Below are 27,428 nucleotides of genomic sequence, written 5' to 3'. Positions count from 1 at the left end.
TAAATAGGAGATTTAGCAATGTGGTAAAGGCACCAACTGTGTCTGTAGTTTTTAAGACACTGATTTATGTGTACTCAAAATGCAGAAGCTCCTGGAACTAGAACATTCTAGAATACTCTCGCCTAGAATAATAGGCCCTTGTGGTGGAGGTTCCCTATAGCAGACTGGAAGGTATGTAGGGTTTGGTGGGTGGCACAAGTTCCTTTTCACCCTGTTCAGACAAGGCAAATGATTAAATTCTAGGCCTTCCTTCAGGTTTGGAGCAACAGCTAATCTTAGATATTTGGAAGCAAAGTCTCAGATACTGCTGTGAGATTATCCCTTTTCTTCAAGACAATCCTGATGGGGCTTACAACTGCAATTTTGAGTTGAATTTTGAGCTTGTAGGACTTCACAAGAGGGGGGAATGATGCTGAGCCAATGCCTCTGGCATGCAGTGTTGGCCCTGCCTTGGTAGCAATGTGTCCAAGCATGGGTCTTTTCTGCTGGGTGGCTGCTTGTGCCGAATGCATGAGTAAACGACATTTGTCTGAAACCCATCCTCTGTGTATCATCATTGCCCACTTAAAATGAAACTTTAAGCAACTAACCATAGTGCAGGATCTCTGGAAAATAATTAAGATACGAAGTTTAGAGTTTTCTAACTCTTCAGCACAAATCTCACCATGGTTATTTTTGGTATATTTAGGCAAAGCCTCCCAACAAGTAATTTTTTAACTTGTATAATTACAGCAAGAATATGATTTGTTAATGCAAGCATTTTATGTGTAAGTTTGTATCTTTATGTTTTCATAGAGTTGCTATGTAGTTTTCAGAAATTATCCTATCATGTAAATGGAAAAAAGCTGTGACTAGTCTCTTCCGCTGCACTGCCAGGTGCACAGGAACATTTTGCAGATTTCTTCCTGGGCTTTTGATTGTTTGCCTAGCAAAGGCTTTCAAGTGGAGCCTCTCAGACAAAGAGAACACACATTTTTATGAAGCAACACATTAGCTAATCACAACGTGCACACTGCTTTTTGTGTATAGATATCCTGTGCATTAAGGATAGGGAAACAGGCTAAATGCAGTTATGTCTCTGTTAATGAGCTTTCCGCATGCTCTACGTACCTTGGCCTGTTTATTTTTCATTCAGTTTTCCCTCAGCTGTCAATGTGTTAGTGTGTGTGTGTGTGTGTGTGTGTGTGTGTGTGTGCATGCATGTGAGAGTTTGTAAATTCCCCATTTGTCTTCTGGACATATTGCTTTGGCCTAATTTCTTAGACCTGGTTGCATCTCTTGTTTGTAACTCTCCAGTCCAGAGCTATCCCTACAATATCTTCTATTCTCAAGATACTTCTACACCCTACATAGTGTTTAACAGTGCACATGTTTAGTAGTCCCTGAATCACACAGAGCTGCAGATATTTGGGGTACAGTGATGATGGAGAGATGAGATTCCCTGGGTAACTCAAAGACTACACTGGTAAGAGCTATTGATGCTTGGCCACAGGCAATGAAGAGAGAGCATCAAGATGAATGTAGAGGTCTTAGGGTTCACCAATACTGGTTTTGACAGTGTAGTAGTATTAATTACTTCTGATCCCAAGGGAAGTCCATTTGTGTTGTAAAGAATGTCACAGAGTGCTTCATAAGGACAGACATTTCTTAGAGTGTTGGAGGCTAGGGAGTCCAAGGTCAAGTTGCTATCATTTGGTGGGTGACTTTTTTTGCTGTCTTCTTGCATGGCTAAAGGTAGAGAATGAGCCTGAATAGACAAGGTAGAAAAGGAAAAGAGAACACATTTCTTTCTGGCAACTCCTTCTACAGCAATGGTTCTTAGCCTTCCTAATGCTGTGACCCTTTAATACAGTTCCTCATGTTGTGCTGACCCCCCAACCATAAAACTATCTTGTTGCTACTTGATAACTGTAATTTTGCTGATGTTATGAATTGTAGTATATCTGATATGTGACCTCTGTAAAAGGGTCATTTGACCACTCCCCCCACCCCCACAAAGGGGGTTGCGACCCTTAGGTTGAGAAAGACTGTTCTATAGTGACAATAATCTATTCATGAGAGTGGAGCTCTCTTGACTTAAACACCTCCCCAGATGTCCCTCCTCCCAACTCTGGGAATTAAATTTTCTATATCTAAATCTATGTCCATAGCAGCAACTCTCATTTATATAAGTGGGGAATGTTAATAACGGGTAATATGAAGAGGTCAGAGATACAACTAGAAATCTGTGGTGTATGGCATAGCCCTCTATAACACAGTTATCTACTCTTGAATGTCAGTGGTTCCAAGTGTAGAAACCCTATTATACAATAACTATCACAGCTACATTTTATTTATTAATACTCGGTTTAGGGATAAGCATGGATCCAAGTCAGTGTGGCTTCTATGAAGCATTTCTCTTGAAGGAAGTGATACACTTTTTTTTTTATAGTTGATGTTATCTCTGAATATGACATATAGAACCATTGTGTCCACCCTGCCAGCAGCTTGGGGAGGAAAGCAACACGTAGAATAAAGAACTAAGAGAAATGAAGAGAAAAAGACCCAGGCTTTGATGTACATCTGAACAGTTCCTATTATGGTCTCTACCTTTTTTTTTTTATATGGAGTGGCAAATTCATACATGATCGGAAGCAGAACTCATGGTGTCTTCCTATTACTTGGACCCTAAGGCATCCTGACCAGGCCACTCTGAATTGCTTTTGGGTGATTCCAAATGATGACACTAAATAAAAGTGTTTAGAGTGCTATAACAAAAGAGTCAAACCGAGATTGAAGTAAGAAAGATTTCATACAGAGATCGTAGGTGTGTTGTTGCGTGTAAGTTTAAAAACAAGCTTCCTCCTTTGCCTAGATCTGCAGCCCTTGCTCCCAGCTTAGCTCTGCGATCGGCTGCCTCTGGCCCCATTCTCTACTGACTTATCTCTGCCAATGGCCAGTTGGCACCTTTCGTGGGAGCTGCGATCACACTCTTAGCTTCACCAAGCCACCATCATCCATCTATGCCCGAGAGTTGTGCTACCAGCCCCACCCTTGAATCTGCAGATAAAAACCACACACTCAGTCTTATAATCTTAGACCTTGCCAGTTAACACAATTGCTGGGCGAAGAATCTCCTGCCTAATCTTACCACCTAACAGTTAGCTCCCACCAATCTCCTCGGCCTCCACCCACCGCCGAGGCTGCAGGTCCTAGGTGCCCCAAGGCCTTACACGACTGCTGTTTTCTTATCCTTCCAAGGTTTGGCTGCAAAAAGCCTTCTCCCCATGTTTCCTCTCTCCTTCCTGGGACCTGGAAGTCACACCTTTACCATTCACCCAGCAATTGACTCTTGCCTTCTTCTTCTTTTTTTTTTTTTTTTTAAAGGAGAATTAATTGTTACTTTTTTTTTTTTTAAGATTTATTTATTGATTATATGTAAGTACACTGTAGCTGTCTTCAGACACTCCAGAAGAGGGAGTCAGATCTCGTTACGGATGGTTGTGAGCCACCATGTGGTAGCTGGGATTTGAACTCCGGACCTTTGGAAGAGCAGTCGGGTGCTCTTACCCACTGAGCCATCTCACCAGCCCGACTCTTGCCTTCTTTATTGACACAATCAAGAACCAATTAGGGAATCAGCACTCCCCATCACATCACCGATACTGCAATTCAAGTAGATCTTAGAGCACAAGAAGAAAATGTTAGAATACAATTCTTACATTGTGAGGCTGAGAGGATGACATATTGAAAAAGAGTCAAAGATAACTCTTATAGGAGATAGACAACCTTTGGTCGGAAGCTGGTAAGCCATATGGTGAGCCCTCATTTATACGAGTGGAGGCTGTTACTAAGAGGTCATGTACCGAGGTCAGGGATGCCTCCAGACATTGATGCTGCAAGACTCAGCCCTCTACCACACAGTTAAATGTTAGTGTTACCAAGGGTAGGAAATTCCAGTGTGGCAAAGGGCTTGTCCATTTCGCTTATCTTTTATTCATTTGTTTATTTAAACTATTCATTTGATTGCTCACTATGGAATAATCACTGAGATGAAGTTGCCTGACTGCATTTCGTGGCGATCTCTAACTCCGAGGAAGCCAAATGCAAGGAAAAGTTTGCTCCGTGATTTGAAAACTTGGGAAAGTTTGAGCAGATATCCTACGCAAGTGGAAGCAAATCCGTGTAGTAGAAGAACAACGTTGATAAGCGAAATGGATTGAAGGATGGCCATCTGGGAGGACATGGAAGGCTGTGTTCACTGAGAGGACGCAGCTTTTGGGAGTAGCAATTCCAACACCGTTTTGTCTAGTTGGCAGCAAGGCAGGAAGAATGTACGGGATTTAAAAGAAGGGGAAGCCGAGAGGTGCACACTATAAGTTTTTTCTATCCTGAGAGTTGACTGCTAGGATTGATGCATGCCAAAGAAGGGAGTCTGGTGTTTGGGGTGAGCGATCAAAGTTTTGAATAATTACATTTAGGCAATGGAAAGAGGAGCAGGGGAGAGATAAATAAATGGGTTGCTGAGCAGTTGGAGTTGAATCTCATAAATCCTTTATGGAACCAATCAGCATATTTATGTGGCTGTTGCTCTGGCAAAGCTCAGAGACCCTTGAAGGGAAATAGGCAGTTGTGCTAACCCTAGCTGTGGTTTGGAAGGAGACCTGGAGCAGAAGGTGAATTGACAAGGTAATTACGGGAAGCACTGGCTGGAATCCTGCAGGGATCACTCAGCGCCTCATGTGCAGGAGAAACTCATTCAGATAACCTGGCAACAGGAGACTGAAGACAACACTATGGATAGTTAGAAGGGATCACTAGCCACCATTTAATCTTGGTTGGGGGAAGGAAGCTAAGTCTGGGTAGGACCTGGAATGATATGAAGTATAGAATAAAGTATGATTAGAACATCAAATCTCTTCTCCTATGAATTTTTCATAGTTTTTAATATATTTAAATATTATTTATCTATTCCTTGTGACATCTATAACAGTATGTTTTGGTCATAGTCACTACCTCTCATTCCCAGACTTCTCCCCAAACCCAACACACCCCTTTCTCAACTTCATATCATGATTTTATTTTCTTCATAATCCACTGAGTTCAGCAATTGCTGCCTGCATATGCATAGGTGTAGGATGCACTGGAGGAGCATGGGTAACCTGGTTGAAGCCTTGTCCTTGAAGAGAACCGACTTTCCCAGTAGCCACCAACGGCCAATTATTCTCAGCTAGAGATGGGGTCTGGTGAGTTCCCCCACCCATATCCATGCTAAATATTGACTGCTTTGATCTTGTGGAGGACTTGGGAAAGCAGCCACAGCTACTGAGAGTTCAGAAGTGCATGTGCCTATCGTGTCCAGGAGGGACTATTTGGTTACAGTCCTTCTTCATTACTGGCTCTGATGCTGTTTTAGCCCCTTCTTGCATGACGCCATTTATGGGGAGTCAGTGATATATATGTCCCATTTGGTGTTGACAGAATTACTTAAATCACCCACTATCATCCTTTGGATACTAAATGACCCCCATAGGCCTTTGTGCATTAGTTGCCTGTTGCACTGTTAGAACATGGAACTTTTATTAGTTCTCAGTGGAAGGATGTTAGGTCACTGGGTATGGGCCCTTAGAAAGGTCCCCAGCCCTTCTCAACTTTCCAGTAGCCATAGACAGGTGACCCTCCTCTACCATGATACACTCTGTATCACCATGGCCTCAGATCAACAGGACCAAGACACCATGAACTGAATTCTCTGAAACTGTGAGGCCAGTTGTATTTACCATTCATGTTTGATAAGCTTTGTTTATCTAGGGTATTTGTCACAGTGATGGAGCGCTAGCAACCAGCCCTGCAGAGAGAGGATGTCTATTTCAGAGGTGGTAAGGGCAGATGTAAGGTCAGGTGGTCATTTAGTGCTAAAGAGATCAGGACCAGGAGAGTTTGGTTCTGGGCTGACCACGCAGCTCTGAAACGTGTGAAAAAGGGGTGCCTTGTAAAAACTCCAGGCAATGAGCAGGAAAAGAAATGTGAACCTCCTCAATTAAACAAATATTTTATAGATGCCTTTCCTGGTCTGGGGAAATAGTTTGAAGACATTTCTCTATTCACCATATTACGGAGGAGAATCTCTGTGGCTGAAAATTGTCTCCTGGGAGGGCCATGCTTGTGGGGAATCTGGCAGAAAGCCAGGTGAGGCAGTTGTTTAGGAGTCAAGTAACAGGGTGATAAAAAGTCACTGGAGAGAAACAAAAGGGGATTTGATGTAACTAATTGATTGTGAATGCAGCCTGAAGCATGCAACTTGAAGGTGGGGGGGGGGGGGCTTCACAGTCCACTGGCTCAGTGGACATTTTAATCAAGAGGGCAGTGTTCATGTGAGTCCTGTTTCTCTTCTGAAAGGGGCTCATTCATTGGGGGAGTTACTGGGAACATGTGTTTATTAGGCTGGGATAGAGCGAGCTCTAACATTGTTGAGAGAGGTCAGCCGTGTTTCTCAACCTCTGCTGTACTCTGTGGTAGTTGCAGTGCCACTGTTAGGAAGCAATGGGCAGAGAAGCTGTGGTTTTTCATTTGAAGTTTGATTGACAGTTGTGTTTGAAATGTTCCACTCTGGAGTCTGAGTTTGTTTTCATGTGTGACTACAGTCAGGGCTCATAGCATATGATTTTCTGGGTGATAAGCCATTGGTGTTCATTTTTATCATTTTATTATTATTGATGATATATTTCTAGTTTACTGTTTTTTTTTTTAAATTTAAATACACTATAAGCCCATCCTTATTTTCTTTTTGGAGATTTCTTTAAAAATTTAAGTTCTCTCTCCTGCTCAATTATAGAAGAACATAGATGTTTCTCTGTGTTTGACTTTGTTTTTAGGCTCTATGGGGCCTTTAGTTCTTGGACGGATGTCATTTGCTGTAGTTGACTTTTCTCAGACAGTTTACATGGTGATTAATGTTCTCTATCAACAATGATTGGATGGGTTTTTTTTCTCCTGCTCTGGGTGAAGTCTTAATGAAAATAACCACACACTGATGTGGAGTAAATCCAAGTAACTACAAATCATGATTTCCTTTTTCTGTGATTACAATCTTCCTAAATTAGTTGCTTCACTGGGTCTGACTGTGATAAATTGTTTGGGAAGCTTGATTAAATAAATAGGGCCATTGTGAGAGAGGGAAAAAATATAAGTTCTTAGCATCCATAGATGCTTCATTCAATTTATGGTACCAGAAAGCATGATTACTTGAAACGCAAATAAGAAGGGAATACTGCCATTAGGGTAATTGGTAGGATATTCATTTTCCTGTCTTTTCAGGTAGGATTTTCATTGTGATGACTTTCCAGATTTTCTTTTGGTCACTGCCAGTTTCTCTTGGTGAGCCTCCTCTAGTTATTGGTTAAGACTGCGAGTGACACTGCCTTTGGAATTAACTCAGTTAAGCAACCAGAACAAAAGAATGCAGCCCCACAGTGTGCTTCATCCTCGAACTTACTGTTTAAGTGTAAATGTGAAACCAATAGACCAACACAGGAAAGTTGAGTCCCTGTGCTGGATCGTTTCTGTCTACCTGACACAGCTAAAGTTGTCTGAGAAGGGGGGAACCTCAAGTAAGAGAATGCTTCTATAAGATTGGGCTGAAGGCAAGCCCATAGGGCTTATTAATCACTTAATCATTGATCACTTAATAAGTGATTGATGGTGAGGGTTCAGCCTATTGTGGCTGGTGCCATCCCTGGGCTGGTGGTCCTGGGTTCTATAAGAAGGCAGGCTGAACAAGCCAAGAGGAGCAAGCCAGTAAGCAGCACTCCTCCATGGCCTCTGCATTAGCTCCCACCTCCAGGTTCCTGCCCTGTTTGAGTTCCTGTCCTGACTTTCCTCAGGGATGGACTATAGATGTGGAAATTAAGTCAAATAAATCCATTCCTCCTCGAGTGCTTGTGGTCATGGCATTTCATCCTAGCAACAGTGACCCTGGCTGAGACAGTTGCTTCCGCTTGTCTTACTTGGTTTTCAGTGCTCAGGAGATGCTGATATTTTCCTCATCTCTTTCCATCCTTCCTTTCTGCTTCTCCCCACCAGGAACTTGTATAAGAAAATAGAGAGGAATGAAGAAAAGTCATAAATAAAATGTCCCTTGCTAATTCCTCTCCATCAATGTCTGTTCAAAGATGTCACGGCAGAACAACACTTAAGTGTCCCATTCTTGTGTTAGGCATTGACTGTTATATTTAATCACGTATGCTCCAGGTACCAGAATGTTACAACAGAATCCACAACTGGATTATCAGTTTGCTGTGATGCGTACTAACAGAAATCTTGCTGTGCTGTTTTTCTGTGTACTGTTTATGTTAGACATACACGGTTCTGTTGCCTTCCAAGGTGCTATTGATGAATTCTTGCCTCTGGTTGCCCTGAGGTCTGTCATGCCCTTCACACCTCTTGCAGGACTAGATGCACTGAGGTTCAATATGCTTTAGTATGTGGTGATGTCATGTGGATGGGGGAGAACAGAAGATCAAAGAGGTTATGGGTTGGTCAGAAGCCGTTAATAGCATGCAAACCAGGGTTATTCCTTCACTTACTTAGGGACTCTCTTGTTCCTGTGAGGTCCAGATGAGGGCCATTTTGGAATCAAAGTGGCCCTCTAGAACTTTCACTGCTTACAAAGACCATTGGCCTCAGGTGTTCGTGTGCTTGGATTTATCCTGCAGCTCTTTGTTTTAGTCCCTGAGGGGGAAATTGTGGGTTTTGGTCATAGCCTGTGAGTTTCCAGAGGTGTGGACATGGGGTGGTGTATGTCTCACTGCAGGTTGCACATTCTCTCCAGTAAACCCTGTCTGATTTTCACATTCCCCTTTCCATCTCTTGGATCACTTCTCTTTAGAGCTGGAGGTGTATGGGTTGACTTTAGTATTTCTGCCTTTTTGTCTTAGCTTTCTTTCTCATCAGAAAGGGATGAGTTGGATAGACAGTGGAGATGTCTGAACCCATGGCATATTGTCATGGAAGGAAGGAAAGCCTTTCTAATCTCTAAGAGTTTCCATGTCTTTTGCCTGGACTGTCTACTTACCCTTTAGTCTACTGTATATTTTTATGTATAGTGAATTTTGTACATCTTAACATATGATACATTTGACAAATGTGTATACTCATGGAGCCCAAGTTAAAGGTAGAGAATATTTCTATTGCCTCTGTATGCTCTCTGACACACCTTCTTTGAAATCACCCATTGCTTAATATCTATTACCAAGGATTTAACCAGAGACACAGACTTTACACTTCTTTGACTCTGAATTCTTTCAAACAGTTCAATGGTTTGTCTAGATAAACTCTTTTGGGTTATTAATATTAATTTTATCAGCACACCACATTTGTTTATTCTCCTGGTGAAAGATATTTGGGTTGCTTCTTGGTTTTAACTATTGTGAACAATTTTTATATGATATCTATTTTGAACACACATTTTTATTTCTCTGGGATAACATCTGGGAACACAATTGTTTGGTTATTGTTAGATACACTGCTTAACCTGATTCTGAAAAAAAATTTGGGTGTTATTGATAGAAAATGTAGGAATTGTATCCACTTCTTTTCTTTACTATTCGGATATACATTAGGTTAATTTTATTTTTTTGTGTTCATTTATTAGATATGTGGGAAGGGAAGATTCTGTAATTCCTTGTGTATCCAATATCCAAAAGAAAACATAAAAATTTGCTTCACTAATTTAAGGTCCTTCCCACCTCATATGTTTAATATATAAATTTCAAGGCAAACAGTTGTTTTAGAACCAAATGTATCTCAATGTTATTTTGCCTCAGATTTCTATTTGGGAAGCCAATATGACAACTATGGTGTCATCCTATTTATAGTTTATAGGAAACTGTCTTTGAGCTTATAGGAAGCAAATTGGACAGTTCTGGGAAATCTTCACTAGTGAGATGTAGTAAACATGTGGCCCATTCCGACTAAGAGATTCTGATTGATTCTATTGTGAACTTATCGGCTTGAGACCAACGTTGAATAGAGCTATGTCACATAAAGTTGGTGGCCCAGCATGTAGTCCTGTCTCCTCACCCCTAGTTGGGAAGTCGTTGCTTCTTCTGAATAAAGTCTACAGCCAGTGAAGTCTGCATCTTCGGGATCCTCTGCAGATTAATGAAAGGATGTCTGGAAGGGATTCTGAGATACTTCAGAGGAATGCAGTTTGATTTTTATAACATCATGTTGATGTTGTTATTTATCAGGCTCCAAGGAGGCCTCTTTTAGTTTCCTATTTGAAGGCCCAGAAATAATTTTCCCTAACATGAGGTTTTCCATGGAAATGCAGAAACAGCCTTTGGAACATAACATTTGCATAATACACATTCTTCCGAGGAGTTCTCTTTCTGAGCCTATTACTTTGTATTTAGCCTTATTTCCCCCTTACTCTCCAAACTGTGATTATCTGCTTCTACTGCCATTTTTTCCCCCAGTTTGGAGGGCTTTAATTAGTTGGGAGTTTAGAGAAACAATACTAATTTTCTTTGGGGATGAAAAATTTATAGGCAAAGAGAGGCTGGGCTTTGTAGTAAACAGTGTATCGAGGCTCTCTTTGCCTTATTTGGGTCCCCTTGTATCTTGGATTTCTTTGACTTCCCTGAGAATCTGTTTAATGGCTCAGCCAGGTTTCAGCAGGTGTTATGTATCATCGTGCAAACCTTTGCTAGCCGCAAATACTCGCTGAAAATGTATTTAATCACATATTTCAATCTGCTGTATTAATGTAAAAACTACTTGACGATAAATACATTTCCAGGCGCAAAGCCAACATGTAAGAAACACTTACACAAATAAATATGGCAGAACCAAATTAAAACCCTTGCATTTTCCCTGTCTCTAGATTTGGCCATAGCAGTTGCCTACTTTTCCTTTTGTGGTTATCATGTTTGTGTTCTGTGACATACCTCTCCTCAATTCTGCCTTTGCACAGGGACCCGTTTTGCCCCCCAGGCTTGCTGTAACCAATTATGTAATGAAGAGACACACTTTTTATATTTGCCTTCAGTTGTATGAAGTAACTTTCAATATTCCATTATCCTCCTTTTTCTTAATGTAATTTAGCAAGTTAAAGCATGTTATTTAAAATGTGAAACTTTGAGTTGAGTGTCTTTCTGTAGGACTTGTGTCTGGCTGAGTGGGGGGACAGGAAACTGGGTGTGTTACCTGAGTTTTCTTCATTAAATTTGTTTGAAAAGAGAGATAGGAAATACCTGCCTTTTGGAGTATCCTCTCTAACCAGTCATAGATGAAGTTAGGATGAGGTTGGCCTTGACAGGTAGATGCTGCACTTGGCAAGGTGTTTTAAACGCCACTCGGGATTGATCTTTGCCCATAGGTTGGGAGAATGAGAACCAGAAGTGAGTGCAGCCGCAATGAATTAGAATCTGGAGGGGTTGGCAGGAACATGTCCAGCATTCAGGATGCCAGTGGATGAAGCACAGGGCATGCTAAGAGATTGCAAAATCCACTGCTATGTCGCCTGAGAGTTCACGGCAAAGTGTCTTAGGAAGGGAGTCACTTTGTGGGAATGGGGAGGACTGAAGCCCATAAAACTCTGAAGTACTTCCAACCTCATTTCTCGGCTCTTCTTGCCAGGGCTGTTCTTCCTGCCATCCACAGTTAGCAGCATGCTGGGGTAGGCTTTGCCTCTCAGAATAGAAGGACCAAATGCTGGAGAGGAGACACTGGCAAGAACCAGCACATATCACACCTCTCAGAGCCTTTTCTACTTCAATCCTTTAGGCAAGTTTTAGTGACTAACCGTTAACTCTATTATATTGTGTGTGTGTGCGTGCGCGTGCCCATGTACGTGTGTATGTGCTATTTGCTTTACACTTATAGTTACTTTCATATATTATTTATTTGTTTAATTTAATTATAGATAGTAGAACAAAGCCACAGAAGTTAGGTGACTTATGACCAACCAGCAGATAAGCGACAGTCAGAATTCAGGATGTGAGCTTGAATTAGTAGTGTGGACTACATTTTTCTCTCCCACCTGCCCAAATACTGTTACTTAGTGTGGCCCACTTGTGCCAAGTAAAAACCTGTTGGCATTTTTTCTTCTGGAGTATATAACTGTTAATTACTAATGAATTAAATTAACTTCAGAACAACAATTTGGTATGTTTGAGACATGTAAATGTTATTTTATAGTTGATTTTTTAAAAAATATATCAGAATGATTGCTATGTTCTGGCATTTCTGTAACGCCAACACAGCAGACAGGAAAAAAAAAAGGCTGTAGCTTTGTCAACACCTTTACCAAGTAACTTTACAACAGATTTAGTTTCACAAATCCCCACACATATCTGTAAGGTGTTGTGCTTAGCCTTCTTCTGCTGTCTTCCAAGACAAAGCCTTTTGTTTTGGAAGAGGTTAGAGGGAGGGAGAGGGAGGGAGGGGAGAGAGAGAGAGAATTGCATTACTTTAGAGTGCATTAAAGTTTCTTTTTGTTTTATGTGAGGCAATGAAACATGTATGATGTATGACTAGAAATAGATGAGTGGCCCTATTGACAGATAAAGGTGTAAATCAGTCTTTAAATAATAGGCTTTTTAAACCTGTGCTTGAGTTTGCGTTGGAGTTTTGCCATATTGTTTAAATTAGCTCAAGAGCAGAGAGGAGACTCCGAACGAACAGGAAGCCATTGTAATTTTCTGCTCTTAGACATTAGTGTTTTTGCGAGCTGAAGTTCACTGTCTCAAGGGACAATAGAATCCCCCTGGAATGGTTTCTGAGCCTGTTGAATTGTACATTGGTATTTTCCAGCCTGCCCATAGAAGAGTAGGGCCTTTATTTCATTTTTGTGATGACATGACACTATCCCCAAATGTCATTTTTATTTACAGTGTGACCTTTTTCAAAACTATAATATTCGGAACAAAACACTTTAACTAATTTTTCAGTAAATATGTTCCATGTTTATTTTGAAAAAAATCATAGGGATTTAATTATTATTTGGTTTTTAATACCCATGTAACAAAGCAACAGATTTTAAAAAAAACTATAACCGAAGATTTTCTGAGATATATAGAATAAGGTATAATAAGCATTTTGAATTGGATATAAACACATGAGTTACATTTGTTTCCATTAAAAAGACTCAAACATGCTATTTTTACAAAGTTAAAGTTCATGTACAGTGTTTTAAATAACTTTACCATCATTGCTATCTATAAAGCAATTTTTAACAGTGGTGCTTTGTTGAATGTGACTTGACAAACATTTAATGTTCCTTGCTTGTACAGTTGTGTCAATGGATTTCCTGTTTAGAAATGTGACAGGGTGGAGGAGAGTGGGTGTGAGAAAACAGGGCGATGTTGGGCTCACACTATGTCCAGATGGTTTGTGGGATTGCTCAGTAGGTCACTGAGATGCTGGTACATCAAACCCAAGAGTTAACGTGACATGCTACAGACATCTTGGTATATAGCAAGAAACATTTGGAAAGGCCCTGTCCTCCCTCTCATGTAAGAGGGGTGTTGTGTTGAGAAGGACGCATGTCACACACTTCGACCCCACTATCATTTTCGTGCAGCATAGAGTCCCAATCTGTGACAGTGATTTAAGGCCCTTGGATATTTCTAGCATTCACGTGCCTCTGTCCTGACTTTTGTCAGAGGCAACTGTAGTCACTTCCTTGTTCTTGTGGACTGATGCAGAATCTGTGCCAGGGCCAGGGCTAATTGTCACCTTCTGGCTGCTTGGTACACCTGCTCCTTGGTGATGTCTGTGATCTCTGAGCTCTACCTGCTCTCAATGAGAGGCTGCTCAGAGTCTCTGGGCTTAGAAAACCTTCAGCACTTGAACATTCATCAGATCCCTTCTTCCTCACAAGTGTGTGTTCTGCTTCCTTTCTTTTGAGACATTTTCGCACAGTCAGTCTTGATTAGCTCTTGCAAAGAAATGATCACATTATTTGTGAAAGACACATGTATAATAACACTCTTGCACATATCCAAACATACATGGAAATACACATAGGCTTTCTCATATACATATACAAACATACATACACATATATACACACATATGCTCTCATATACAATATACAGACATACATGTACATACATACACACATATGTTCTTATATACAATGTACAAACATACATGCACATACATACACACATATGCTCTCATATACAATATACAAACATACATGCACATACACACATATGTTCTCATATACAATATACAGACATACATGTACATACACACATATGTTCTCGTATACAATGTACAAACATACATGCACATACATACACACATATGCTCTCATATACAATATACAAACATACATGCACATACAGACACACATATGTTCTCTCTCATATACAATACACAAACATACACACATATATGCCTCTCTCTTCCTCTCCCCACCCCCCATACCATACAGGTCTTCCCTACAAATAATCCCTTGACATAAGTGACAGCAGGCATAGATATGTGCTGTTATAACCCAACTATCCCATTAAAGCAACGTGCATCCATTTGTTGTCAAATATACAGAAAGAATGTATATTAGGTTTACTTGGAATCTGCAGCCCCTAACCAGCCTTACGTGCATCCCTAGTGATAGAGCTACTACTTTCTACAGTCATTGCAGGTCCAGGCACAATGGTTTGGTTAGTCATTGCTTTTCTGCATCCTATGAGACTGGTAACCACTCAGGTTCTTTCTAAAACACATCCTCCATGCCTGGGTTTTCTTTTTTTTTTTTAATATTTTTTATTACATATTTTCCTCAATTACATTTCCAATACTATCCCAAAAGTCCCCCATAGCGCCCCCCAATTCCCTACCCACCCATTCCCATTCTTTTGGCCCTGGCATTCCCCTATATTGGGGCATATAAAGTTTGCAAGTCCAATGGGCCTCTCTTTCCATTGATGGCCGACTAGGTCATCTTTCGATACATATGCAGCTAAAGACAAGAGCTTTGGGGTTCTGGTTAGTACATCATGTTGTTCCAACAATAGGGTTGCAGATCCCTTTAGCTCCTTGGGTACTTTCTCTAGCTTCTCCACTGGGAGCCCTGTGATACATCCAATAGCTGACTGTGAGCATCCACTCCTGTGTTTGCTAGGCCCCGGCATCGTCTCACAAGAGACAGCTATATGAGGGTCCTTTCAGCAAAATCTTGCTAGTGTATGCAATGGTGTCAGCGTTTAGAAGCTGATTATGGGATGGATCCCTGGATACGCATGCCTGGGTTTTCACACTGTTGCCTTATCTATTATCTATTAGCCTTATCTATTATATCTACATCTTTTTTTTCCTTTCACCACTGAGCAATAAGACAAAAAAAAAAGTGATTCAAAGGATAGAGAGGGGCTTGGTGTGAAACCAGTTGTGACCTCACCATCCATAAACAGGACCTTACTGAAGTTCGGGCTCCTTAGACAGTGAGCGAAGAAATGAGAGGAAGTGTTTGATGCCACATGGCCTAGAGCAGTGCTTTTCAATGGGGCCTTGTTAGTACAGGGGTGGGACAGATCTTCCCAGGGAAGGGCTCTTCCAGGCACTGCAGGGCGCTTGGCATCCTGGCCTCCAGGCATCAACTGCTGGTTACATCCTCCATTGTGTCAGGCCGAGACTGCCCCACGCCTTCATTCTCAGACAGTCTCTACAGTGGTGGGACAGTTGGTATGGTCCTGTGGTCGGAGGTCACTGGGGGTTGCAGTTACCTCTTTCCTCTGAAGCCACTTATCCTTTATCATTTTTATTATTTTTGGAGAAGTCATATGGTGTATTCACTCTGGTGCTGTTTATGTTAACCCATTGCAAAGTGTACTTCTCCCATGCTATCCTGTTGATATGTTTTCAGTTTTTCTTCTTTCCAGGGAGTTGTCTTTATTGAAATGAACTTATTTAATACTTAACAGGAGCTCCTTCTGATACTTCAGAGTCAGCTTGGACCTGGGCTCCTGGGCTTCTAGGAATATATCATCTCCCATGAGCTCCTAGATGCCTATGAGACTGGTAACCACTCAGGTTCTTTCTAAAACACATCCTCCATGCCTGGGTTTTCACACTGTTGCCTTATCTATTATCTATTAGCCTTAGGCTCCTAGAGTCACATTTATCAGGCTGCAATGCATTGTGTTCCATTCCCACCTTTCAGGACATGTAAGAACAGATAGATACCATTTTGATGGTGTCAACAACTGTGTGTAGCATGTAATAGAGGGTCAAGAAATAATTGCTGTTGTTTAAGCAAAGGGATGAAAGCTATTGCAGAGGTGGGAGACATTTAGGTTGGAGGAAAGCAGAAACAGCTTCTATCAACTGGCTGCAAGCATTGTTGAGTACAGTGGGGTACATTTCAGTCTTGAGCTCTGGGGTGAAGGTCTTCACTCTCTCGTGCTCACAGGTTGGCAAAGACCACATGGCCCTGGGTTAGCACAGGGCATCACTTGAGCTTGGAGCGAACATTTTTGTAGTCAAGTTAAGTTCTCTTTTTTCAAAAAAACCCAGAGTGATATTGAAACGTCAGAGATTGTGATTATTCAGAATGATTTTAGAAGATTGGAATGGGGGGAGGGAGCAGGGTTGAATTCTTAAGAGCGAAGTTAAGGGCTAGGCATTAAGTCATATATCAATACAATTGATGGGTGTTGAGAATGTCATTTTTTTCCTAGTCTCTAAACTTCTTAGCTTTATCACTGAAGATGTTTTCAAACCAACTCTTAGTTCAAAAGAGCTTTTTCTACTATATTTTCAACATTCTATGAGAATGGTTCCAATTCTCAAGTTTTCCTCCCTTCATCCTTCCCTTTCTCCTTTCCTCCCTCCCTTCTTTTCTTCCTTCCTTCCCCTCCCTCTCTCCATCTCACTTCTCTATCTTCCCTATTTCTTCCATTTTTATTTTGAGACAGGGTGTCACTATGTAGCCTTGGCTGGTCTGGAACTTACTGTAGACTAGGCTAGCCTAGAACTAATAGAGATCCTCCTGCCTGTTTCTCCTCTGCCTCCCGAGGGCTGAGTTATAATAGTATGTACCACAAACCCTGGAATTTTGTTGTTTTCTTTACAGGGTCACAGGATGTAGTTCTAGCTGGCCTGGAACTCACTATGTAGATCAGGCTAGCCTCAAATTTGCATAAATCTCCTAGCTCCCACTCCGAAGTGTTGGGATGACAGGCTTGTACTACCATATCCAGTTCTCTCTATTCATGTTAATTCAGCAGTTAGCACTAGACACAGCCACAGGCAAACATCAGGTGCACTGGAGAGAGGGCATGCGCACAACTCCTGCTTCCCTGGTTGTATTCTTTGTTCTGTTGGTGCTAGTGAAGATCTCACATGGGTCAGAAGCCAGGGAAGTGACTCGCTTTACCAGAAGCTCTCTATAATTTTGTCAGCAACAAGTCACTGAACAAAGGTCTTGGTAGTTTTCTTATTCTGTGGTCCAGAAAGCTAGAGAAAAGATGTTTACTTTGGTGTAGTCTTGCTAACTTTATATGAACAGACTTATGTTTAAAAATAGCTTTTTTTTTTTTTTTTAGCTGTCTTAAAACCAGAAGAGATCATTTTTTTCCCTAAACGTTTTACTTGGGGATTTTATTCAGTTTATTAATTTGCTTAAGAGTATATTTCTGTCTTTGTATATATGTAAAAACATAAAAAAGCCAACCATACAAAATCTGATATGTTTAGAGGTTGATGTTGGTTATAATCAATATATGCAAATTAAATGATGTAAGTTTTGCCCATCTTTAATGTGTGGGACAACCCTACTAGCTAAGATAAATCCAGGCAAATTGTGAGCACCTAAAAGGTGATTTCTCTGTCCCTTGCTGCACGAGACACTTCTCTTAGGTCCAAAGCAAGATGAGATTGAAGGGTACTGGTAGCTAGATTAATTGAAGAAACATTTCCAAATGCCTACTTTCTTTCAAACAGTGAGGACATAGAGACAGAGCAGACGATAAATCTTGTCCTCTTGAGACACACGATCTGAAGGAGGAAGTAGACATGAACAACTGCAATAAATATTAAAAGAATGTTCAGTCTTTCTAGAAAGGCAGCTCTGAGGGTGCAGGCCACAGACAAGAAGGATGGCGCTTTGGAAGGCGCCATCACTGAGCAAGTCAGTAGAATAATTTGTACTTGCCTGGACTGCATAGCACTCAGTGAATCCAGAGCTATACACAGAGTCTCTATGGGAGTGAGATGCTGAGGTAGAATTCTAATGGACAGTGCAAATCCTCAGAACCTCAAGGAGAGCTGTCCAAATGATCCACCAATGTTTCATCGGCAGTTCAATCAAATTTTTTTTTGAGTAGAAAATAGTTTCCCCAGAATATGCAGGGCTCTTTGACCAAATGACATATTTCCCGGTCATGTCTTAGCTCCAAACGACACCATTTCCAAAAAAAAAAGCTTGACCCACCCAACCTCAGAGTCCCGTATGGACGTATTCTGTTTTTTAAAGAAACAAACTTTAAAAATCCATTGTGTACATTAAAGAATATACTCATATTGTGTTCTTTTTTTTTCTTGATGAAACCTCATTTCACGAGCTAAGATACCAGAATTTTCTGTCTCACTCTTTATTGATTCATGATCATCCTGTAGCCGGCCCTCATGTGTTTCATACCACTTCATGATGAGGATGCTGTGCAACCACCAGAAAGTCATCACCCATGTATTATTTTGCAACAGTTTTATAGTTTTTTGTTTAATTTCTAGCTGATACATTCTATGAGAATTTATCGGATTTCTTAATTCTGGTCATTTCTTATTATTGCCTTAGCAAATTGCCACAGATTTAGTGGTCTAAAAAAACCACTAGCCAATTGCCTATTTGTTTTGAAAGTATCAGCCTGTGCAGGTAGAGTAGCGACCATCTTTCTGGAGCTGCAGGATCCACCCCCTTCCTTTCCCTGCTGTCTGTCATCCATTCCAGCCTGCATTCCTTGCCAGCCAGTCCTTTCTCACATTGTCCCCAACGTGTGCTTTTGTGTCTGTGTCTCTCTCCCACTTTTTTTCTTTTGTAAAATCTTTTGTGATTCATTTACCGTTTGGGCAATTCTTCCCATCTCAGAATATGTCTTAGGTTCTTGGATTTGGATGTGGATGTATTTGGGGGGTGGGTTGGAGTTTCTATTGTTACTTGCTTTCAGTGACTAATCACTGGTATTTTAACAAACATTTTAAATGATGATAAATATACAAAAAAAAGATAGAAAGTATTTTCTACTATTTGAAACAGGAGATAGGCCCACATGTTAAGTATCCAGGCTTTAGATGGTGTGGAGGTTTGAATATGCTTAACCTGGGGAGTGGTACTATTGGAAGGTGTGGCCTTGTTGGAGGAAGTGTGTCACTGTGGGGGTGGGCTTTAAGACCCTCCTCCTAGCCACATGAGAGCCAGTCTGCTCCTGGCTTCCTTTGGATGAAGATATAGAACTCTCACTTCCTCTAGTTCTGTGCCTGCTTGGAAGCTGCCATGCTTCCTGCCTTGATGATAATGGACTGAACCTCTGAACCCAATTAAATGTTCATCTTCATAAGAGGTGCCTTGGTCAAGGTGTCTCTTTACAGCAATGGAAAGCCTAAGGCAGATGGAACATTTCTGAGGTAGTAGGAGCCTCTGAAACTATTTTCTGTGTTCTTGGGGAGGGGTAAGGTGGAATAGCCATCTCTCTGTATCTAGGAAGACTGAATTATATTCTATCTGGAGTGAGAGACATGGGTGACTGTGATCCTTATGCAGACGGGTGTGTGAAGACCTAGAGAGAAGCTCTGAACTAGCTGGTTAATCTTTGTTGAGAGCTATCCAAAGGTCTATTCACGAAGTGTTTAAATAGGTTATATCCCTTTTTCTATTGCCAATGATATCTACTTTACCATCACAGATGTCCAGATGTCCCTGATTCCTGTGAGGCTCCTTGATAAGTACATAGCTCTGGGGAATGTTAAGATTCACTTAATTATACAGTATATTGTATTTACTTTTTTTTTTTGGCTTTTTCTTCCTATGTGTGAGAAGATTTTTTTTTTTTTGAAGAAAACCGTTGTTGAAACTGAGCGATGCAGTCTGATGAGTGTTAATAAATGCAGCACACACAAAGGCCGAATCTCAGAGTTAGCTCAGTTTTATACAATGTATTCAATATATTAATTTATAAAAGCTGTCATAACACTGCTGCTAAACTATAGATTGGATAAGAAAATAAGCCTCTATATTTAGAGTGCTTCTACTCCTAATTAGGATCTCCTGTCTGTTTCTGGGAACAGAAGGAAGAAAGTGAGGATCTCTCTCTCTCTCTCTCTCTCTCTTTCTGTGTGTATGTACACACGTGTGCATGAACACATGTTCACGTGAAAATCTTAATGAGTTCTCTGGGGATACTGGAACTTGAAAGAGAGGTCCTGTGATATGGAGTCAAGTACTAGACTTTAAAGATGGTTAGAGTCAATCTTGTGAGATTTCTTTCCTGTAGTCATCGACCACGAGTTGACAGATACTGTAGTCCCTTTGATTTACCTCCTCCTTCCAGTTGCCAACTCAAATATTTCAGTTCCCCAGCTGTCCAAGAAATATACATTTTTATATTATTATTTCATACAATCATTAAGAACTAAAAAAAAAAGAAAAATAAACTAAAGAGTCTTTTTGAGATCTCTTCCCAAGAGACTCCCCTTCCCTGGAGCTGTATGTCTGAGTTGATTGGGTCCCAGATCCCTAGTTTCTGACTGTTGAAATGACCTTGCAGAAACTCACTCACTTGCTGCCCTTTGCCAAGGATGCAACTCAAGGAATTTTGATAAGAATTTTGGTGCCAGACTCCATTTAGCCACTCCTCAAGGGAATGGCCTGAATGTACACACTAGTCCTGATAGCCGAGCCTTCTCAGAAACAGACGTGATCTGTTCACATTGAAAGGTCATGAGGAGGAGGACTAAGACCAGGGTAGAAGGAAGAACTTGCTTTTAAACCTCTAATCCTAGGATACAGTGGCTTAAGAAATCAGCCTTGGGGTTTCCCTTTTAAACTTTGACAGGGCATTATTCCTGCATGGATTTGAAAAGACGGAAATGAAGTTAAATGGTTGTTTCTATGATGTTCGTTATTGCAGCCCACAGCCTAACACACAGGGCATGCTCATTAAAGGAACACTGATTAATTAATAGTATTGGTGGGGCTTGTCTCAACTATGTTGCCTTTTTACTTCACATATACCTTTAACTGACAAATAAAACCAAAGATAAATATTGTGCACCACTGTAATACATCAATGCATGCATACATTGTTTGATTTTTTTTTTAACTCAGGCTAAATATATCTAGGTTTTCTTCAAACAATTATCATTTGTCTGTGAAATCTTTGAATGCCAGCTATCTTTAGCTATTTGGGATGCACGAAACCTTGCTGTAGTCCACAGTCACCAGTCTGTGCAATAGTTCACTAAAACTTACTCCTGACTACGGTTAGCACCCACAGATCTGTTTTTTGCCATTACTCTTGCTTCTGGTTCTCTCCAGCCCCTCATAACCATCATTCTGTAATATCTATGACTTTAACCATTTGTTTGTTTGTTTAATTTAAGATAGGACCTAACTATGTAGCCCTGCCTCTCCTACTTTCTGTGTATACCAGGTTGGTCTTGAACTCGCAGAAATCTGTCTGTCTCTCCTTCCCAAATGCAGGAAATAATGGCATATGCCACCATGCCTGGTGACATCAGCCTTTGAATCCCATGTATAGGTTGAATGCCATGGTGCAGTATTTGTTTGTGTGGGTCTGGTTCAGTCTACCTACCACCATAACAATCGCTAGTTCTGTATGTGTTGTGAATGACAGGATTTCATATTCCATATGGGTGAATGGCACCCCATAGTTTATATGTACCACATTTTCTTTTTCTGTCCATCAATTGGAGTGATTCAAGTTCTTGGCTCTTGTGAATAGAACACAGGTGTCCTGAAGTCTTGTCAATATATTGGTTTCATTCTCTTTGGCTATCTATGCAGAATTGAGTCTCCATAGTCTATGGTGCTTCTGTCCTAATTGTTTTCTATAATTGCTACACCTATAGTGTTCCAGGCTCTCTCCTCCACTTCCTCACCAGCTCTTACCTTGCCTTTTGATAAGATCCATTCTACACAGAGTCAGCTATCTCACTGTGGTTTCGAGTTGAGTTTCCTTGATAACAATGTTGTTGAGACATTTACAAAATATACTTTGCTATTAATCTGTGTCACTTTTTGCCTTTTGTTTCTATTAGCCTATGTTAATTAGATATAAGGGGCATTTATCCCCTTTACTGTTTCCTTCATCTTTTACAATTTTTTTTTGCAGCATCTTTTCTGATGGTCTCTATATTGTTCATTTTTAATTAGTGGGGCTTCTTCTTTGATTTTTCTTTTCTTTCTTTCTTCCCACCTTGCTATTGGATTTCCTTATATATCTCAAAATTAACCTCTTATTAAAAGTATAATTTAATCCGGTTTCTTCCATCCACTCTGCTAATTATTTTTATTATTATTTGTTGAGCAAAAGGTTTTTAGTTTGGCATAAGCCTGTTTGCCTGCTTCTGCCTTTGTTTTCTGTGTTTTGGGGTCTTACCTCTCCATCCATTCCAATGTCAAGTAATTTTCCTATGTTTTATAGTTTTGTAATTTCAGGTTTTCTGTCTAAGATTCGAATCCTTTTTTTAAGTTGATTTTTGTAATTAATGCAAGGCCGGGGATCCAGCATCTTCCTTGTGAATGCAGATGTTCATTCTCCCAGCACTGCTCACTGTGGGCCATTCTCCTTCCAATGCATGTTCTTAGCACCTTTGCTGAAATCCAGTTGGCTGAAAGTGTGTATTTTTTCAAAGATCATAACAGAAAACTTCCCAAGATGGCCTTATTTAAATTGCAGCCATCTGTTTAATCTTCTGCATTTTCAAGCTTCAGAGTCTAAGTCTGTAATTTAATTAAACACAAGTTATATTTCACAGGTTGTTTTGAAGATTCATGGTTAACACCTAATCCATACGATGTATTTCCTAATTGCTTATTATAAATAATTACAAATGGAGCAATCACAATCATTCCTAAGTTAAATAGTCTTGTCGGTAGATTAGATGTTCCAATAAAGTTTACATGTCTACAGTTACTGTGCTAATCAAAATCGGCTTATGAACAATTTTACTATTTATGAATTCTTTGTTAACAAAGAAAATAAATTCACGTTACGGGGCATATGTAGGATACACAGGAGACACAGCTCTCTAACAACCTCTTTTCTGTTTTGTTCTTGTGGAAAGGAAAGTATTTTAAAATATGTATTTGTGTGTCAGCTAGGAAGATAAATGACTGTTTCTAATAATTTCATTAAGAAATTAATTCCACGCCTCTTGGGCCATGGCTCTGAACTTTGCAGGTTTTGAAAAATTGCACAAGGTAAAATGTGAGTTACTTTTGGTAAAGATGTCAAAACCACATAAACTCAATTCTATAGCCCCTCCCTTTCTTCCTCATTTCCTTATTCTCCTCTTCTTCTTCCTCCTCCACTTCTTCCCCTCTCCTCTTCTTCCTCCTGTTACACTGAATAGGCAAATACTTCTTGCCAGAAGAAAATTGTACACTGCTCTTTTGAAAGGCTTTCTTAGTTTGGGTTTGTTCAATAACTCAGAATGATTCATGTTAGCGATGAGTGCTGAAATAGAGAGAAAAGTCAATTGGCTAGGATATTATCACTTGTGTGCTAAGAAAAATAAATGTTCTTGAAAAATAACGACCCAGAGGACTGGGTCCATTCTTCTTCCGTTTCTCTCCTGGGGTCTCTGACAACTGCAGGTTGTTGTAATGCTCAGCACTGTGAGGTTCGGCTTCCATCACTCACTCCTCTCTTCAGCAGACACTGAACTTCTGCAATGTGCTAGGCACTCACTTGGCACTGGGGTGGCTGAAAACGAAAACCAGATGGAGTCCCGCCCCGCTCTGGCTAACAGTCTGTGAAGAGAGAAATTGATTAAATAGTCAAATTAAACAGTTGAAAATCTAAAATGTAGCTTGGAGAGTCTGAATTAGTGGAGGGAGGCAGGCACTGCTTCTCCACAGAGGAGGGAAGACGAGACTAAAAACTTGGGAGAAACTGGAATTAACAAGGGAAACGGCAGAAGAAAGAACAGCTTAGGAAAAGACACAAGGAAAAATATCCTATGGGATAAGACTGTGCAAACCAAGTAAGAGAAAAGAAAAGGCACAGAGAGTTTATGAAGGTGGAAATCAGACCATGCGGAACAATGTAGTCTGTGCTAAGGGGTTTGATCCTAACAATGGAGGGGTTTAATTGGTTTATGATGTAATAGTGCTTATATCTACTTTGTTTCCTGTGGGCAACAGATTAAAGAGGACTTTACTGTGCCTTATGGAGGGACGCTTAGAGTCTTTCCTATAGTCTGGGATCTTTGGAAGCCAAGAAGATGAATCTAGGAACAAGGTTGTAGCTGAGGAGATGGGAAGGCACTGGAAATGTTCAAAAGCTATTTAGTAGGTAAAATGGGCATGGCTTAGTGGTGGTTAGGTATGGGGGGAATGTGAATGAGCCAACAATTTGAATTGGGCTAACTGGACAGACATAGATACTTTCTCCATAGACAACAGATAGATTCTAAGAAAGAGCCAGGTTCTAAGGTAGAAGTAAAATCATAAATTTTTGTTTTGATGCCTCCCCAGAGATGAACAGGGTGCTTTAGTAAAAATGGACCAGACACCACAGCAATGGCATCATAGTGAGACTGCATTAGGTGAGAGCTGCATACATGTGAGGCACCCTAGTGGACCAGTGCAGTCCACCATTGCAGTGACTATGAACAAAAGGTCTTGCCAAGGATGAAATCACCCAGAAAGGATGCAGCTAAGATGGCCTGGAAAAGATCCTCTAGGAACTACAAGATCTTTCCTGATCAAGTAAGGAGAAAGAGTCTGCCATTGGGAGACTCAGACACAATCATAAAAGAGCAGGGTGATGCATCAGCACAGACAGAGACCGATTCAGGAAGACTGAGTGGTGCCAAATGTGGCTGGAAGATCATGGAGATGGAGGCAGGATGGTGTTTGCATGCTGTACTAACTTGAGGATCTCCTGTGACTTGACACCAAGCTATTTTAGTGAAGCATTGAGACCAGAGGCCAGATTTGACACCAGTTGGGACTTTCATGCAGATGAAGAGGAGGTTATCATGGACACACAGTTGGATGTTCATGCAAAAAGGAGATGAGAGGTGGGATGGCAGTAAGGAGAATTAGGGGCATGGAGCTATTCTGTTGTCTTGTTTTGGGGTTGTAGAATCTTGAAGAACTTGGAATCTTATAAGAAAGAGAGAAAACATGTATGGCAGAACAAGTAAGTCACCAGAAACCAAGGTTCCAAACACCGTGTGTGTAATCAGTTTTCCCCTTTGGTTCACTAGATTCTGACTGTTTTTTTTTTTTTTTTTTTTGGGCATCACACACATCTCTCATTTACCAACCTGTAAGGAGAGGGATGCTAGGATTCTCTGTGAACTTCTTGGCTCCCTTTCACAGTAACAGTTACTGATTGAAAAGAGTCTTTATTAGCATTTCCATTAAAGTCAACAGAACCAAAATCCAAACAAGGAGGGGAGGGCATAGGGAAGTAAACATGGGTGATATTTAAGAAAAGAGGAGGAGGAGGAAGAGGAGGAGGAGGAAGAGGAGGAGGAGGAAGAGGAAGAGGAAGAAGAGGAGAAGGAAGAGGAGAAGGGGGAAGAAGAAAGAACATCACCTTCAACCTTCACAGACATCTTAACTTAGCTCTTTAGACATGTTAATAGTTGTAGCTTCTTCATAAACTCATCCCAGTAGTTCAGGCCTCTAGACATGAACATGGGCACTTATACCACAGGGTATTTGGAACCATATGTGGTCATTTAAGAAGACAGATCCATTATGTTTTTCCTGACAGCATTTTTATCTTTCCAAAGGACTTGCAGTGGCAGGGAGAAAGAGTTGAAATGTGAATCTCTAATGAACAATGTTCTTTCAACATTATGGAAAGAGGAGGCGGGTGAGGGGACAGACTAGAATGGATTGGAAAACAGTTTTGAAAAGACACTGCCTACTTAGGAATAGGGGAGTGGGGCTAAGCATAGAGCTAATCTCTTTATATACATGTCTGATAGTACATTTGAACACACACTTTTCTCTTGGTCTCTGTTAAATCTTTCCTCTTGGCTCCTGTAAGAATATACTGCGGAAGCTTGACAGAAGTCAGCTCTCCAGCCTTGTCATTTAGGAGGACCAAGTCCTTACATCGAAATGGAGTTGTATTAATGCTTCCTTCCTGGTTTGAGATTCCAGGATTCAGTAAATGTTGGTCATTGCTTGCTGGCTGTTACTCTGTTGTTCTCAGAATGATTCTTGTGGGTCTCTGGGCTGCCAACAAATATAAAAAGTGTTTGTTTTCAGGTATTCACTGACAGCCCCTGATGTGTGAAATAGTTCAATAGAAAACAAGTCAGTTAACTAGGTCTTTTTCTTTCCTGCATCCTGTAAGTGCCTCACTGACGCACTGAAGCAAAGAAAAAGCCCGGTGTACCCTCAGATCGACACAACTCCAGCTTGTGCGAAATCTTACGGTGATCAACTGTCTCATACATCACTGTCTTTAGGAAATTTTATGAATCTAGATTTTTAAAAACAATTTTAGCAAAATATTGCTAGGCTGACAACATTGCATACACTTACAAGATTTTGCTGAAAGGACCCTGATATAGCTGTCTCTTGTGAGGCTATGCCTGGGCCTAGCAAACACAGAAGTAGATGCTCACAGTCAGCTATTGGATGGACACACGGCTCCTAATGGAGGAGCTAGAGAAAGTACCCAAGGAGCTAAAGGGATCTGTAACCCTATAGGTGGAACAACAATATGAACTAACCAGTACCCCCCGGAGCTCATGTCTCTAGCTGCATATGTATCAGAAGATGGCCTGGTCAGCCATCAGTGGAAAGAGAGGTCCATTGGTCTTGCAAACTTTATATGCCTCAGTACAGGGGAATGCCAAGGCCAAGAAGTGGGAGTGGGTGGGTAGGGAAGTGGGGGGGGGGATGGGGGAAATGTAAATGAAGAAAATACCTAATTTAAAAAAAATTTAAAAAAACCAGGGCTTTCAGTTCAAAGCATTTGCACATTCAAACATGCATTCTTTTCTATGAGGCATATCTTTAAATTTTTTATTAGAGAATTTCTTTATTTACATTTCAAATGTTATCCCCTTTCCTGGTTTCCCCTCCGAAAGCCCCCATCCTATTCCTCCTTCCCCTGCTTCTATGAGGGCGTTACCCCACCCACCCCACCCACTCTCCCTTGCCTGTTCTGGCATTCCCATACACTGGGGTGTCGAGTCTTCACAGGACCAAGGGCCTCTCCTCC

The 27,428-nt window shown here is 40.8% G+C and overlaps 1 protein-coding gene across 2 annotated transcripts in view; it reads left to right on the top strand.

Moving 5' to 3' along the window:
• The window catches only part of Hmcn1 (hemicentin 1), a 435,732-nt gene that overhangs the window by 36,541 nt on the left and 371,763 nt on the right, over positions 1–27,428 (top strand). The gene's annotated exons all lie outside the window — the stretch shown is intronic.

The sequence above is a fragment of the Mus caroli genome, unplaced genomic scaffold (genome assembly GCF_978045245.1).
Source record: "Mus caroli unplaced genomic scaffold, Mus_caroli_1 scaffold_1, whole genome shotgun sequence".
Classification (NCBI taxonomy): Eukaryota; Metazoa; Chordata; class Mammalia; order Rodentia; family Muridae; genus Mus; species Mus caroli.
The sequence above is the reverse complement of the archived record's forward strand: the minus strand, read 5'-3'. Positions and strand labels throughout refer to the sequence as shown.